This window comes from Myotis myotis, unplaced genomic scaffold, assembly GCF_014108235.1.
Source record: "Myotis myotis isolate mMyoMyo1 unplaced genomic scaffold, mMyoMyo1.p scaffold_m19_p_17, whole genome shotgun sequence".
Taxonomy (NCBI): domain Eukaryota; kingdom Metazoa; phylum Chordata; class Mammalia; order Chiroptera; family Vespertilionidae; genus Myotis; species Myotis myotis.
The window spans coordinates 14,015,565-14,033,470 of NW_023416321.1; the positions used below are offsets into that span (position 1 = coordinate 14,015,565).

General features: G+C 39.9%; 1 pseudogene; it reads right to left on the minus strand.

Moving 5' to 3' along the window:
* Positions 1–4,755: 4,755 nt before the first annotated feature.
* LOC118671164 lies at positions 4,756–5,020 on the minus strand (annotated as a pseudogene).
* Between the last annotated feature and the right edge of the window lie 12,886 nt (positions 5,021–17,906).

The window sequence follows — 17,906 nt, forward strand, 5'->3', positions numbered from 1 at the left end:
CCTTTAAATTACTGATGTGAAACTCATTTCTCCTCCTTGCATTGAGAAATTACTGTTCTCTCTGCCTGCCTCTCTCTCTCTCTCTCTCTCTCTCTCTCTCTCTCTCTCTCTCTCTCTCTCTCTCATAGTACCCACAAAAGTTTGAAAAACTATGAATCTTTTAATGTATTTTTACTGTAATAAGATATACATATGATTTACCATTGTAACCCTTTTCAAGTATACAATTCATTGGCACTTAGTGCATTCACAATGTTGTGCAACTATTACCACTATTTCCATAAAAATTTAAAAATATATTTTTCTTCATTTCAGAGAGAGGAAGGAAGAGGGTGAAAGAGATAGAAACATCAATGATGAGAAAGAGTCATTGATCGGCTACCTCCTGCACGCCCCCTTACTGGGGATGGAGCAGGAAACCCTGGCATGTGTCCTGACTCAGAATCTAACTATGATCTCCTGGTTCATGGGTCAATGCTCAATCATGGAGCCATACTGACTGGGCATCCATAAATTTTTTTTATTATCCCAAGCAGGAACTATGTAGCCAATAAACAATAATTCCCCAATTCCTCTATCCCTAACCCCTGGTAACCTCTAGTCACTATGAACTTGCCTATTCTAGGTACCTCATATAAGTGGAATCAAACAATATTTGTCCTTTTGTGACTGTCTTATTTCATTTGCATAATATCAAGGCTCATGCATGTGTCAGAACTTCATTCCTTTTTATGGTTGAATAATATTCCACTATCTGTGTATAGCACATTTTGTTTATTCTTCATCAGTTGATGGACATTTGGATTGTTTTCACTATTGTGATTAATGATGCTATAAACATTAGTGTTCAAATATTTGTTTGATTTTCTCTTTTTTTTCCCAATTATTTTGGACATATAGCTAAGAGTGGAATTGCTGGGTCATATGGTAATTCTGTTTAACATTTTGAGGAGTGCCTAATTGTTTTTTAACAGCACCTGAATAATTTTACATTACCATCAGCAATGCTCCAGTGTTCCAATTTCTCCATATCCTCACCAACACTTACTTTTATTAAAAAAAAAAAAAGTCAGCCTGGCCGGTGTGGCTGTTGGTTGAGCATCATCCATGTACCTCAGTGGGAGGTTGCCCATTTGATTCCCTGTCAGGGCACATGCCCAAGTTTTTGGCTTGCTCCTCAGTAGGGGATGTGCAGGAAGCAGCTAATTGATGTAATGATGTTTCTATCTCTCTCTTCCTCTCCCTTCCTCTGTCTGAAATAAATAAATAAAAACCCAACCTAACATGCTAAATAAAAAAGCCATTCAAGAGGGTGTGATGCAGTATCTCTGTGATTTTGATTCGCATTTCCCTATAGCTAATGATGTTGAGCATCTTTTTATGTGCTTATTGGCCATTTGTATATCATCTTGGAGAACTATTCAAGTCCTTGTTCATTTATACTGTCTTGTTTAGTATTGGTATGGTTTGTTTTGGAAATGAAGATTATAGGACAATTTAACAAAATATTGAACTCATGTGACTACATTAGTAAAGGGAATATTTTTGTTATGGAGCAAGTATTTAGTATATAGTTAGCTTTTCCTTTCAGTTCTTATATATTTTTTTTTGGAAGTTCTCTATTGTTGAACATGTATTTTGAGAAGTGATTGGAATTGGTTTCATAATCTTACCCAAAGATATAGACAAATCTCAGATTAAAGCGAGAAGGCATTAGAAATACTCAAATAGCCCTGACCAGCAATGCTCAGTGATGAGAGCGTCAGCCCACACACCAAAGGGTCTCTGGTTCAATTCTTAGTCAAGGGTATGTACCTGGGTTGCAGGTCAAGGTGTGTGTGGGAGGCAACCAATGTGTCTCTCTCACATAGATCTCTCTCTCTCCCTCTTCCTTCCGCCCTCCCTTTCACTTTTTCTAAAAATCTATGGAAAAAATATCCTCGGGTGAGGATTAACAACAACAAAACACACATACACACACACACAAAAAACCCTCAAATAACTGTTTTATATCTTCCTTGCCTCCATCAGAATTTAAAGTTCTTTCTCCATTTCTTGAATGTCCCTATATAGGAACAATCATGAAAGATTTTTATATATAACTAGAGGCCCGATGCATGAAATTTGTGCAAGGGGCTTGTTCCTTGCAGCCCTGGCTTCGTCTGGAAGGTAGTTTGGCTATCTGGTCTAATTAGCATATTAAGCTTTTATTATTATAGATAAGGTAGATCACATTTCAGTAACCTTGACTCAGCTCAGAATGATGGTGTCCTCTAGTAACAAACCCATTTTTTTCTTGCTATTTTGGGGATAATTAAATGAATCTGAATTTATGATTGGATTTTTAAAAAATATATATGTATTTAAGAACATTCTTTGATAGAACTGGGAACAATTTAAACCTATTTCATCCTGAAAACTTAGTGCAGAAGGCAGACTTTCACCTCCAAAATATATTTAAAGGTTGCCTTCTTCTCCTCCCCCTCCTCCTTCTCCTCTTCCTCCTCCTCCTCCTTTTGCAACTCTGGAAGAAAATGTACAATGTGGTACTTCTTCAGTTACATTAATGAATCCTTTTTATATTTTTACAGTTTTGAGTGATAAAATAAATATAATTTAATTATTCTCCCAAGTAAAACTTTGAATTTAAATAAAGCACTTATTTTTGAAAGGTTAAAGTATATTGTGGGCATAATCTCAGTGCCAAAGAAAGAACTGAATTAATCCTCCATAGAAAGCAATCATAGCATTCCAAGGCAGTGTCCAACTAAATCTCTGCACGATTATTATACATGCTCACATCTGTATTTTAAAAAAGTTTTTTCCTTTTTCCTAAAGGACTAGTGGTCCAATGACTTAAATGAGCTGCAAACCTGCTGTGATTCAAACTTACAGTTCTTCTCAGACTTCTCTGACTCAAGGGACTAAATTCCTTTAATTATTCTTTATGACATTAACTGGGTTGCCAGACATGGTTTCTCAACCTCTAATAGTTTGTTGGGAGATTTACAAAGTACTCCTTTTAGAGTTATTTGCAACTACTTCTCCCTTTTTAGATACTCAAATTAGTGTTTTTCTGGTCCTCTTGCATTATTTTTATAGTTTCTTCCTTTGTAGGAAGTAAGCTTGTTTCTACTTTTTTCCCTTCTGGTTGGATGGGGTTCCAGGTTACTGTCTCAATCTGTGTTCCAGGAAACTTGTAGGTTTTTACATAGTTTGAGATGAGATCCTGAAAGATTTATGCATTTACCTTTGCTGAGTAAGTGTTTCTGCTTGGAATGGGGGAAGATACTTAAGCTGATTAATATTTATCAGAGATAATATTGTTGTGTTTTTCCTATGACAAAATCATCTCTCTTCAAAGGCCAGAATTAATGTTCTTTCTTATCTCTTTATATTTTGATATTTTTCTTTTAAAAATATATTTTTATTGATTTCAGAGAGGAAGGGGGAGTGAGGAGAGAGAGAGAGAGAGAGAGAGAGAGAGAGAGAGAGAGAGAGAGAGAGAGAGATCAATGAGAGAGAATCACTGATAGGCTACCTCCTTCACACCCCCTACTGGGGATGGAGCCCACACCCATGTGCCCTGACCAGGAATCGAACTATGACCTCTTTCTTGGTTCATAGATCCATGCTCAACCACTGAGCCACGCTGGTTGGGCGATATTTTTCTAAATATAGCATTTCTTGAATTGATTTTTATGGGATTGTATTTGATATTTAAACAAAGAATTAGACATTGAACTAGGGTTTTCTTTGTAAATTAAGAGTTCTGAAATCTCTGTTTCATTGCCCTCCAAAACTGAGTTTCTAGTTCTCAGTGTTTGATTGGAACCAGATGTTAGAAAAGGTTCATAGTAGTGCCACCAGAAAAAGACACCATAGAAAAATGTCTACAAATTTTCTTTAGGCCTTTAACTTTCTCCTGAATTTGAGAGATCCCCAAACTATATTTGGGTCTTCTGATATCAATGGACCAGAAAACAGCTTCTTTAAAAAATTTAAAAAGTTAATAAAGATATACCTATATAGAGATTAAAGTGCTTAATAATTTTAGTCAACTACTATGAATATTTTACCAATTAAAAAATTATGATCCAGAATTTTAATTTAGGTCACAAAGTTCAAGGACTTATGAGGAGACCTATTTTTAAAGGTCCATTAAAGCTTTGCACATTGCAATATACCACAGCAAGCAAGCTTTCTACCAAAGGGTAATCAAAGGACATACATGAAAGATATGGATTCCAAATTGGATGATTATATACTCTTACAGTGCAAAATAGATTCTGGATTTATAGAATCTCCCTGAAAATGCATATCCCACCTAATAGTTGCAGTTTTTGAGCAGCCCCAATTTCTATATTATTTTAAGTCTCACATTTTTTTACATTTTTTCAACAAGTATTTATTTATTAATTTATTATATTTCTTTATTGATTTCAGAGTGGATAGGAGAGGGAGAGAGAGATAGAAACATCAATGGTGAGAGAATCATTGATGGGCTGCTTCTTGCATGCTTCCTACTGGGGATCGAGCCTGCAACCTGGGCATGCGCCCTTTGCTGGAATTGAACGCGGGACCTTCAGTCTGCAAGCCAATGCTCTAGCCACTGAGCAAAACCGGCTAGGGCCCAACAAGTATTTATTATTAGTTAAACTATGATTCAGGATCCTAGGGTGGGATATACCCAGGTCCCCCTTTACCTCCATGGGAGAAGGATGGAGGACAGAAAACAAGTGGAATGCAGCCAGTTCAGATCTTCCCAGGAAACATGCCTTCTGCCCAATGGTCATCCTAGGCTGACATCCAGGATATGGGGCAAAGGGACTTATTTGTACACATGCTGTTACCATTTGCACATGGAGACATCACCCCATTTAGCAGTCATTGCCTTCTCATAGTGATGGAAGTCCAGGTAGTTCTGCCAATAGTTCCTGGTCTGGTTCTGGTTGGGGAAGAGGCTGTCAAAAGGGGCAGTCTGGTAGTTCTTGATTTTGGTCTTGATGCCTTCTGCCATATTGCTGACTCCTAAAGACATCCCTGAAGCTGCCTGTCTCACTTTCTATTTTAGCAGTCTAAGGTACTGTGACAGGACCTACGTATAGGTTCATTCTGGAAGTTGGTTTGTTTTGTAAATCACTGTGTTAAATAAGAAGAGGCTGAGTATCTTTATTGGAGTTTGTCAGAGCTAGGAAATAGTTGTTTCATTGTAAATGCTTCTAAAAATGGCTCATATTCTGAGCTGGCCACTAATTAGGCAGGTTTCTCCAGCCCTGGCCTTTCCCAGGACACCTACAAAATTGAAATCTGGAGAAGCTACTTCTTTGATTCCTGCTTTGGAGGCAGAGTAGGGAGGTTTCCCCAGTTGTAAGGCCCAACCTCTGTTTCAAGGTCTTTTACCACTGGAGTCCTAATGTTTTTCTGACTTAATAATCTGGTTCTCTGTTCTCTGTCTCTTTCTCTCTTTTTTTTTTTTTTTATATATACTTTATTGATTTTTTACAGAGAGGAAGGGAGAGAGATAGAGAGTCAGAAACATCGATGAGAGAGAAACATTGATCAGCTGCCTCCTGCACATCTCCCACTGGGGATGTGCCCGCAACCCAGGTACATGCCCTTGACCGGAATCGAACCCGGGACCCTTCAGTCCGAAGGCCGACGCTCCATCCACTGAGCCAAACCGGTTTCGGTGTGTCTCTTTCTCTTTAATAAACTATTTTTTAGAGCAGTTTTATGTTCCCAACAAAATTAAATGTAAAATGCAGGGTTCCTCTTATTCATATATGTACAGCCTACCCCAATGTCAGCATCCTGCACCAGATGGGATATTTGTTACAATCAATGAACCTGCTGCATTCAGACATCATTATCACCCAAAGTCTATAGTTTACATGAGGGTTCACTCTTGGTGGTGTACATTCTATGGGTTTTGACAAATATATAATGACATGTATCAACCACTATAATATCATACAGTATAATTTCACTGCCCTAAGAAATCCCCTGTGTTCCACCTATTCATTCCTCCCTCACCTCCTAACCCCTGGTAACCACTGGTCTTTTTACTATCTGCATATTTTACCTTTTCATATTGGCATCTTTCACTTAGTAATATGCACTTAAGGTCCCTCCATGTCTTTTCATGGTTTGATAGCTCACTTATTTTTAGGATTGAATAATCTTTCATGTCTGGCTGTACCACAATTTATTTATCAATTCACCTACTGAAGGACATCTTGGTTGCTCCTAACTTTTGGCAATTATGAATAAAGCTGCTATGAATGCCCATATGCAGCTTTTTGTACTCATTTGGGTAAATACCAAGGAGTGCTGAATTGTATGATAAAACTATGTTTAGTTTTATAGGAAACTGCCAACCTGTCTTCCAAAGTGCCTATATCATTTTGCATTCCCACCAGCAGTGAATGAGAGTCCCTGTTGCTTCACATTCAGCATTTAGTGTCATCAGTGTTTTTAATTTTGGCTATTCTATTAGGTGTATAATGGTATCTAATTGTCCAGTATTCATTTTTTACCTCTTGTTTTTATGCATTCCTGGCTCCTAATTGCTTCTCTGCTTTTCTTTCTACCCCATCTTATAGATGAGTGGTTCTCAGAGCATGGTCCCCAGACCAACAGCATCAAAACCACCTAGGAACTTTTTAGAAATGCAAGTTTTGGGACCTTGCCCAAACCTACTAAATGAGAAATTCTGGGGGTGGGGCCCAATAATCTGTATTTTAACAGCCCTCCAAGTGATTCTGATGCAAGCTGAAGTTTGAAAATAGTGTTCTAGACCTGCACTGTCCAACATGGTAGCCTCCAGCCATATATAACTATTGAGTTCCCGGAATATGGCTGGAATGCATTGAGATATGCTATAAGTGTAAAATACACTCTAGATTTTAAAGACCGTTAAAAAAAAAAAAGAGTGTAAAATATCTCATTAGTAATTTTAATATTGATTATATATTGAAATTATAATATTTTGAATATACTGGGTTACATAAAATATCTTATTGAAATTAATTTTACCTGTTTCTTTTTAATAGTTACAAGAGGTTACTAGAAAATGGTAAGTCACATATGTGGCTCTCATTATATTTCTAGTAGACAGCATTATTCTAGACCATGAGTCTGCAAACTACAGTCTGTAGACCAGGTTTTTGTTTTGTTGGTTTTTTAAAAATATTTTTATTGATTTCAGAGAGGAAGAGAGAGGGAGAGATAGAAACATCCATGATAAGAGAGAACCATGGATCAGCTGCCTCCTGCACGCCCCCACCTGGGGATTGAGCCCGCAACCTGGGCATGTGCCCTGTCCGGGAATTGAACCTGTGACATCCTGGTTCATAGGTCAATCCTCAACCACTGAGCCATGCCGGCTGGGCCCTACTGACTGTTTTTTAAAAAAATATGTTTTTCCCAGCTGGCATGGCTCAGTGGTTGAGCATCAACCTATGAACCAGGAGGTCATGGTTTGATTCCCGGTCAAGGCACATGCCCAACTTGCAGGTTCCATCCCCAGTAGAGAGGGGGGTGTGCAGGAGGCAACCAACCAATGATTCTCTCTCATCATTGATGTTTCTATCTCTCTCTCCCTCTCTCTTCCTCTCTGAAATCAATAAAAAAATATTTTAAAAAATATACATGTTTTTATTGAGTTTTAGAGAGAGAGAAACATCAATCAATCTGTTGCCTCCCAAGAAACATTGTTCGGTTGCCTCCCATATGCATCCCAACAAGGGGCCAAATCTGAAACCTGGGCATGTGCTCTGACTAGGAATTGAACTGGTGACCTTTTGGTGCACTGGACAATGCTCAACCCACTGAGCCACACTAGCTAGGGCTGGCCTCCTAACTATTTTTATATGGTCCATGAGCTAAGAATGCTTTAAATTTTTAAATGGTTGAAAATATTTTTTTACAAAAGAATGATATTCCATTATATGTGAAAATTGTATGAAATTTAAGTTTCATTGTCCATAAATAAGCTTTTATTGGAATATGAGCAAACTCATTTATTTGTGTATTGTCTATGGTTGCTTTTGCTCTATAATGGCAGAAAAGTATCTGTGACAAGGACCCCATGGTCTACAGTCTAAAATATTTACTATCTGGCCCTTTGCAAAAAAAGTTCCAGACTGCCAGCTGCCACATACTCCCTGTGAGAGGATCCTACTTTATATATATATATATTTTTATTGATTTCAGAGAGGAAGGAAGAGGGAGAGAAAGTTAGAAACATCAATGATGAGAGAGAATCATTGATTGGCTGCCTCCTGCACGCCCCCTACTGGGAATTGAGTCCGCAAGTGTCCTGACTGGGAATCGAAACATGACCTGGTTCATAGGTCGACACTCAACCACTGAGCCACCCAGGCAGGGCAAGGACCCTACTTTTAACTTGCTCCTAACCTTTGCTTAGCTTTTAGGCACAACTGCTTGCCCAAATATTAGTAGTATTTTGGGGTTACAGAATTTGACCTAATGCATTATTTAACCTACAAAGAGGTGAGCCCAAAATGTTCTTGTTTTCCTAGAACTGCACAAGGAACTTATGGATCCAGCAAACGGGAACAGAGATGTTCAATAGCTTCTTTCTCCAAAGGTAGGGCCTTCCTTCTCAGAGGACAAGAGAACCCAGGACTGGCATTTCCATCAGATTGAGAGGTGAGCCTATGATTTAGAGCTGGCTGTTCTATGACTTAGGGCTGGCTGTTTCTTTCCAACTCAGCAACACGCCTTGAATTAAAACACACACACACACTCTCTCTCTCTCTCTCTCCACACCTTATGCCTACTCTCAGCTAGTTTAGTTGGCTTCTGAGCAACTTGTCCTGCCACATATTATGGTTTTTCCACTCCAGTGAAGCAGACGTCTGGATTCCTTTGTGAGCCTCTTGATCCTTATTCCCTGCCACCCGCAGCCACAGCCTTGTTGGCTCAATGAATCTTTATGGTCTCATTTTATAGGATCCCAAAGAAGGGAAGTATGGCTGTGGTTTCCAGAATGTTAATTGATAACAGTTCTTGGCAATAGTGTTCTTTATGACTTTCCCTCCTTAACATGCTCCTTCTACCCATGATATCATTTCTTAATAGATTGCACCAGTCTGGAGTTCTCAATCCCCCCACCCTATCCCATCCCCACTCCCAGTCCCACTCTATGTACATCACCTTCTTCATTCCTTTCTTCCTTGCTCTACTGGTTATATTTAGGACTGTATAAGTTTCTAATATGAACTACTTTGTAAGCAAGCTCCTTGAACACTATTAAGATGTAAATATCAATGATTAAAAGGGACTCACAGAGTTATTGCTCCCCATTTCAACCACACTTCATTGTCAAAGTTAAGGAAAGGTCTTGCCTCTCTATTCATTTAAGAACTCTTTCCTTAGATTCTATAGTTGAGTTGAATTTAGGCCCTAGCCTGAGGTTGGGAAGAGACAGGAACCACCTATCACATAGGTAAGCCCTAAACAAGCCTGGCTTTTCATATGTAGCGCATCGCAAAATATTGGGCACCAAGAGGGAAATCTGTTGGGAGGTTCCCATTGGAAAATAAGCTGAGGATCAAGTGGCCTAATGTTTTATTCCAGCTCTTGTCCAGACAATCTCCAAATTTCTGGCCTTTGTCTTCTCTGGGTTTTACTTTTCACATCTGTAAATAAAGGGTTTGATTCGTCAACCTTTAAAGTTCCAACTCTAAAGTGTTCTGATTCCACATCCCCATCTATCACCTAAAGACGATAAACTCTAGCCTCATCATTCAAAGATTGAGTAATGTTAATGCACTGCCAAAAAGAAAAACTTGTTGAATTCCTCAGACGAGAGAGAGAGAGATTCATTGAACTCCCTCTTAATCAGAATGATCAAGAAATAAAGTATTCCAATGTATTCCATATGTTGGTTAAATGGAAGTTGTTATATACCATATACATATTAGCAAATATTTATGTAATTAGAAAAGAATAAAATACCTAATAGTAGAATTATGATAACCATAACATAAGCGGTTTTTAAATTGATTTTTAGAGAGAGAGGAAGGCAGAGGGATAGATAGAAATAGTGATGAGAAACATTATCAATTGGCTGCCCCCTATTGGGGATCGAGCCCACAGTCCAGGGATGTACACTGACAGGGAGTCGACCTCTTGGTACATGGGACAATACTCAATCTATTGAGCCGCACTGGCCAAGATAAACTTTTTGATTCAGCCTCTTACAGTGCCCTCAGGATAGATTCTGAACTCTTATAATAATTGTAGAGCACTGGGGCTACAGATGAGATGAGACTGGACTCAGTTAACAATATGTATTTCAAATTGCTTCCTGAAAGCTTTGTGTATCATTTTTCTTTCTCACAAAATAGAATACAGCAAAATTCAAATTACTAGAACCACAGAATTATGTAATTTTAGATCTGGAAGGGCCCTTGAGGATCATTTGACCCAATCCTCAAATGTACACATGAAGAACCTCAGAGAAGTCCAGACCACAGAGCTGGGGGTGCCAGGGCTGACTCTAGAACTTGTTGCCTCCTGGAGAAATGGACGTTTATAACATCACAGTCACTTTTTGTGGTTGTTGTTGTTTTTAAATATTTTTATTGATTTCAGAAAGGAAAGGAGAGGGATAGAGAGATAGAAACATCAATAATGAGAGAGAAACCTTGATTGGATGCCTCCCGCACACCCCTCACTGGGGACCGAGCCCACAACCCAGGCATGTGCCCTTGACCAGAATCAACCAAGGACCCTTCAGTCCGCAGGCCGACGCTCTATCCACTGAGCCAAACCAGCCAGGGCGTCACTTTGTTTTTAAGTCTGTAGTAAGGCATCATATTCTTTTCACAATTATCTGCTCATGTAACCACTATCATAATCATCCATCATTGAGATAATTTCCTGCTAGCCAGAATAGTACTGATGTCTTTTGAAAATGATCAGTAAAATGTGAGGCATGTGGGACTACATTAATACTGTGGGGTTTTTTTTAAAGAGATAAAATATAAGTTTTCAAAAGTAACATTTTTAAGTTTACATAGCACCAAATATTTTATTTGCAAAAATTTTCAGTTTTTATCTAGATGGTTTTGGCATCATGTAGATCAGACTTCTTGACAAATAATTAGATATTTATTCATAAATTTAGAAACTACTGTCCTGGGTTTACATTAGTTTTTTAATAGGAAAGAGAGCATAATATATAAGAATACATTTTCTCACTGTCTTTCATTCTCTCTCTCTCTCTCTCTCTCTTTCTAACATATACACACACATATATATCTTCTGGTCAAATAGATTTGGGGTGTGGCCCCAGAATTTGCATGTTTAACAAGTTCAAGGATGATGTTATAATAGAGATGGGAGACACATTGTGAAATAGATAATATTTCACCAGACAATATTTTATGTAGATCTAGGTCTATCTATCTATATTTATTTGAAGTATTTTCTTATGCAAATGTTCTATAACTTATAATAAATTCTAATATTTATTTTATTTGATTATAAAAGTAATACATGCTTGCTTTAAAACACTATAGAAATAGACAAACTAAAATTTTTCTTCCCCTAATCTTCCCACTCCCTTCTAGGAATATCTACTATTAATAGTTTGATATGAATCCTTCCAGACTTTTTTACTTATAATACAAAAAAATAATCAACTGTAGCTTTTAATTTTTTATAAAAATGAGGTTATAGTATAGTGTAATATGATTCTACAACTTACTTTTTTCAACCAACAATATATCTTGTTACATCTATCAAAGTATACACTATTTTAAATGACTACATAGTATTCCAGTAGTATGAATCAATCCTCTATTGATTAACATTTATGTCCCCCCCCCCCCCAATTTTCACCCATTATTTTTTGTTCACTTCTCTTATTAAATCTTAAGGATAAAGTCATTATAGTGGGATTTCTGTATTGAAGAGTAAGTCCATTTAATATGTTGATCCATGAGACAAAAATGCCTTTCAGAAAAGTTATACCATTTTATACCTTTACCAGAGGTGTAAGAGGATCTATTTTCTGGGTATCATAATTTTTTTCTTTATTAATTTAGTAATCAATAAATACTATCTCCTTGTTGGCTTTATTTGTATTTCTTTGATTACTAATGAGGTTAAATATATTCTCATATGTCTATTGACCATTCAGTTTTTCTTTTATAAATTATCCATTCTTATTTCCAAGAAGTGATTAGCTTTCTCTTATTAACTTGTGAAAGTTCTTTGTCTATTGAAGAAGTTAGTTATTTATCATGAGTTGCAAGTATTTTCCCAATTTGTTAATTGTCTTTCAACCTTGGTTATAGAAATTTTTGCCATGCAGAACATACAGAAGTTGCTTTCATTTGTGTGTTTTGTATGTATGGTCAAACCTATCAGTCTTTTCCTTTTGGATTCCAGGGATTCATGTCAAGCCTATAAAAATCTCCCATTACCCCAGGATTATAAAATGTGCTATCGTATTTTCCTTCTAGAACTCTCATGGTTCCATTCTTCTGCATTTAATTCTTTAATCCATCTGGAATTCATTTTGGTATTAACTGAGAGGTATGGGTCTAGCTTTATTTTTTTCTAAATAGTTGGCCATTTGTTCCAATAGCATTTATTGAACAATTCATCTTTTCCCCACTAATTTTAACTGTTTTATTTAGCTAATTTCCCAAATACTCTTGACTCTACTTTTGGACTCCATTCTGTTCCCTTGGTCTATTGTCTATCCCTGTCCCAGTAACACATTGTTTTAATTTCTGTAGCTTAAAATATTTTCTAATAATTGGGAAGCCTACTTCTTTAAAAAAGTTCCACGAGTTTTATTTTTTTAAATAATTCTTTATTGTCAAAAGTATTACATATGTCCCCTTTTTCCTCCCATTGGCCCCTCCAGCCCGACCCTGTCCCCGCCCCGCCCCCCCCTGCCCCCGCCTTCAGCATCCTATTGTCTGTGTCCATAGGTTATACATATGTGTATACCATGAGTTTTAAAATTGAGTTGAGCCCAGCTGGCGTGGCTCAGTGGTTGAGTGTCGACCTATGAACCAGGAGGTCATGGTTCGATTCCCTGTCAGGGCACATGCCTGGGTTGTGGGCTCACATCTCAGTGTGGGGTGTGCAGGAGGCAGCCAATCAATGATTCTCTATCATCGTTGATGTTTCTTTTTTTAAAAAAAAAATATTTTATTGGTTTTTTACAGAGAGAAAGGGAAAGGGATAGAGAGTTACAAACATCGATGAGAGAGAAACATAGATCAGCTGCCTCCTGCACACCTCCTACTGGGGATGTGCCCGCAACCAAGGTACACGCCCTTGACCAGAATCGAACCCGGGACCCTTCAGTTCACAGGCCGACGCTCTATCCACTGAGCCAAACTGGTCAGGGCATCGTTGATGTTTCTATCTCTCTCCCCCTCTCCCTTCCTCTCTTAAATAAAAATATTTTTTAAAAAATAAAATAAAATTGAGTTGAAATTCATGTAACATACAGTTAACTATTTTTATTTATTTTATTTTATTGGTTGATTTGAGAGAGAGAGAGAGAGAGCAAGAGAAACATTAATTTGTTGTTCCACTTATTTATGCACTCATTAGTTGAATCTTTTATGTGTCCTGACCCAGGATTGAAGGCACAACCTTGTGTATCAGGATGATGCTCTAACCTGTGGGAAACTGTTTATTGCCTTCACTATCTGATAAGCATAGACAGAGAACTCCCCAACCCCCCCCCCCCCCAAGGCTGGGTGCCTTTGAAGCCCTAGAAAAGGTCTGAGCTAGGCGCCACCTCTGTTTGTCCAGACAGTGGTAGCTGAAACTACTCCCCCATTTATTATTATGTAAATCCTTGCTGATGGGCTAGTCTGCTTGTTACTAGGGGGTCACCTGCCTAAGGGCTATGCTATGGGTGCATCCCAGATCAATAAAAGCTTGGTGAGGCCTGAGCACGGAGGAAGTCCTTCGGGACTTGCCGCCTGGTCCCCCAATATTGCAAAATTATCTCGTGTCTTTTTCTCTCATTTGTTGTGCGGCTCCTCTTTCAGATACCGAACCCTACTCCGCGCAGAACGTGGAGGGAGTCTTACTCGACACTAACCAACTGAGCTACTAGGCCAGGTCCTAAAGTTAACCATTTTAAAGTGAACAATTTAATACATTCACATTGTCATGCAACCACCTCTTCTTTCTGGTTCAAAAACATTTTTATCACGCTAAAAGTAAACCCCATACTCACTAAGCAATTTTCCCCCTTCCACCCTCTCCACAAATTTTTAACACATACAAAAAAGTTGAATTTTTATTATAAAATCTCAGGCTTCAGGTCCACTGTGTATTAAGGAAACTTAACATTCAAGTTCAAAATCAGAGAAGCCTTACCTGATTAAGGCCATCTTCCATCATACCACTGTATCCCCCAAGGTTGTTTCTGCATCCCCGGTAGCCCAAGGCTCAACTTGGATTCTGTTAATCTGCTGCTAAATTGCTTTGTGATTTTTCTCAAGCATCTGCTACTTGTGTTATTGCTCTTCAACAACCTTGTAAACCTGCTACTTTTTTCTTTTCTCCAGTCCACCCTCATAGCATCTGGCACTGGCTTTACACCGTCACATTCTCATTAAATTATTTTTGATTGATTGTTACCAAAACTTCTGTATTGGACTCAGCAGGGTGTCAGGAGACTGCCTAGAGCGTGATTTAAATGGGAATAAAGAGGGAATTCAACATATGGCATATTACTTTCTGATAATATAATACTACTAGCTGCCATTTATTAAGTGCCTATTAATTGCCCTGTCATACACATTGTCTTGTTTAATTCTTTTTCTTTTAAAGCCTCACCCGAGGACATGTCCATTGATTTAGAAAGAGAGAGAGAGAGATGTGAGAGAGAAACATTGATCGGCTGACTCCGCACATGCCCGGGGGATAGAACCCACAATCTGGGTATGTGTCCTGACTTGCAATAGAACCCTTGACCCTTTGGTGCATGGGACAATGCTCCAACCAATTGAGACATACTGGTAAGGGTTTTCACAGCACTTTCTACCATGCTGTGTTTCCTCCATATATTCTTGCCATCAAGGGCTACCCATTTGTTACTCCAGTTCAGGTTTCTACTTTCATTGTTACAGTCAGGTTTACTTAAAGGAAACAGCTAAGCCCTCCTGCTGAGGTGTATTATTAGGATAGTTATGAAGCACCAAAGAATCATTGCTTCTCTCACACACGCCCTCATGCCATGCCCTGGGTAAGCTCTCAAGTTCATTCTTTGCTTTATTATGTCCTATGTTCTGGATGGAGTCCCATGATGGCTGGCCCAGGTGTTACAACTGTCATCTTGGCTGGAGCTGGAGTTCATAAATAAAGTGGAAGCCAGGCGCAGCAAGCTCCACTGTGAAGATGGGAGACATCATTTTCCTAAGCAGGAGAATCCCGGTGGGTACCGGAGAGCTCCACCTCCTCCTAATCGACCCACACTTGGCATCTCCCTATTTCCTGTCTTCTAGAAAATGTGTGAAACTCAGGGATGTCAGAGAGATCCAAGTCGGTTGCCATACCCAGCCCAGTTGCAGGAAGACAGGCCACCTCTGGGATGGCCTAGTCCTGGGTCTGTGTTCTCAGAGGACAGAGGCCCTGGATATGGAAGTACAAGGCATGGGTTTATGATGCAGCTATGCCGATTAGCAGCTCTTGTGACCTTTGTGAATGGAAAAGACACTTAGTCCTAATAAATTCCCTTATCTGTTAAAAAGTGTTTTTTTAAGGAAAATAATAGCATCTTTCCTACCTGCTTATAAAGTTTTTGTGATGTCATAGTTCTAGTTTGCTGTAAACGATTAAGCCATTATCATCATTTAACTGCTTAATAAAGACTTTGAAGAGGTAATAAGTGATGATAATGACCAAATTAGGTCAAATGGGCTGACACTTTATAAAATGTCTATAAGACTTTTACTTCAAGGGAATATTAAATAAGAGCTAACATCAATAACTATTTTTATTAGATGATCCTTTAACAGCCCAACCTCTTAGATGACATAGTAATTCAGTCAATAATAACAGAAACCCAGACAAGAGAGGTACTATGATTATCCCAAGTACTATGTATGAATGTTCTTTGGTGTGTGTGTGTGTGTGTGTGTGTGTGTGTGTGTGTGTGTGTGTGTGTATGAGTGGGGGTGTTGTGTTACATGCTATTGAGTCAGCTATGACTCCTGGCGATCCTGTGAATGAGTGATGTCCACAATATACTATCCTCAACAGTTCTGCTTAGCTCCTGTAGACTCATGCCCGTGGCTTCTTTTGTGGAGTCAATCTCATAGTTTCTTCCTCTTTTCCTGCTGCCTTCTCTTCCCCCAGCATTATTATCTTTTCCAAAGAACCCTGCCTTCTCATGATGTGCCCAAACTAGGCCAGCTTCAGTTTGGTCATGTTTGCCTCCAGGGATGTTCCAGGTTTAATTTGCTCCAGGACCCACTTGTTTATCTTTCTGGTGGGTCAGGGTATCATAGTGCTCTCTTCAGGCACCATATTTCAAGTGAGTCAATTTTTTTCCTATCAGTCGTCTTCACTGTCCAACTTTGTATCCATAACATAGTAGTTGGGAATATGAGGGTGTAGATGATCTTAGCCTTCGTTTCTAATGACACGTCTTTGCTTTTGGTGATCCTTCCCAATTCTTAAAAATAAAGATCTTAATGCTGTAAGTTTAGGCATCATTAAATCCAATTTCCTCATTTTCCAGATTTTAAAAAAATGAAGCCCATTGAGACAAAGTAATTTTGCCTGAGGCCACACAGCTAATGACTGAGCTGGGGCTCAAACCTAGCTTTTAGTCCTTATGCCTTTCACACACTCATTACCAGTTTTTCACACTGCAAATTGTAACCCATTAGTGAGTTGTGAAATCAACTAGTGAGATATAACCAGTATTAAAAAAAGAACAGAATGGAATAGAAAAGATCAGAGTGCATGGCTGGTGGGAAGGGTTAGTATAGTCTTGAGAAACTTTTGTTTCACTTATATACTTACTAGAGGCCCGGTGCACAAAAATTTGTGCACTGGGGGGGGGGGAAGGGGGTCCCTCAGCCCAGCCTGTGCCCTCTCGCAGTCTGGGACCCCTCTGGAGATAATGACCTGCTGGCTTAGGCCTGCTCCCAGGTGGCAGAGGGCAGGCCCAATCCCTAGGTGCAGCCCCTGGTAGGGCTCAGAGCAGGGCCGATTGGGGAGTTGGGGCGCCGCCCCCTGTCATGCACAGAGCAGGGCGGATGGGGAAGTTGCGATGCCACCCTCAGTCACGCTCAGGGTAGGGCCGATTGGGGGGTTGGGGCACTGCCCCCTGTCACACTCAAGGCAGGGTCGATGGGGAGGTTGCGGCGCCACCCCCTGTCACGCACAGAGCAGGGCCCATCAGGGGGTTGGGGCGCTGCCCCCTGTCACGCACAGAGCAGGGCCCATCAGGGGGGTTGGGGCTCTGTACCCTGTCACGCACAGAGCAGGGGCCATCAGGGGGTTGGGGAGCTCCCCCCTGTCACACACAGAGCAGGGCGGATCAGGGGGTTGGGGCGCCGCCCGCTATCACCCACAGAGCAGGGCCGATCAGGGGGTTGGGGCGCCGCCACTGTCACACTCAGGGCAGGGCTGATGGGGAGGTTATGGCTCTACCCCATCACACACAGAGCAGGGCCCGTGGAGGGGGGGTTGGGGCACCGCACCCTGTCATACACAGAGCTGCAGGGTGATCAGGGGGTTGGGGAGCTCCCCCCTATCAGTCACAGAGCAGGGCTGATCAGGGGGTTGGGGCACCTTCCCCTGTCACTAACAGAGCAGGGCGGATAGGGAGGTTGTGGCCCCACCCCCTGCCACACACAGAGCCGCAGAGTGATCAG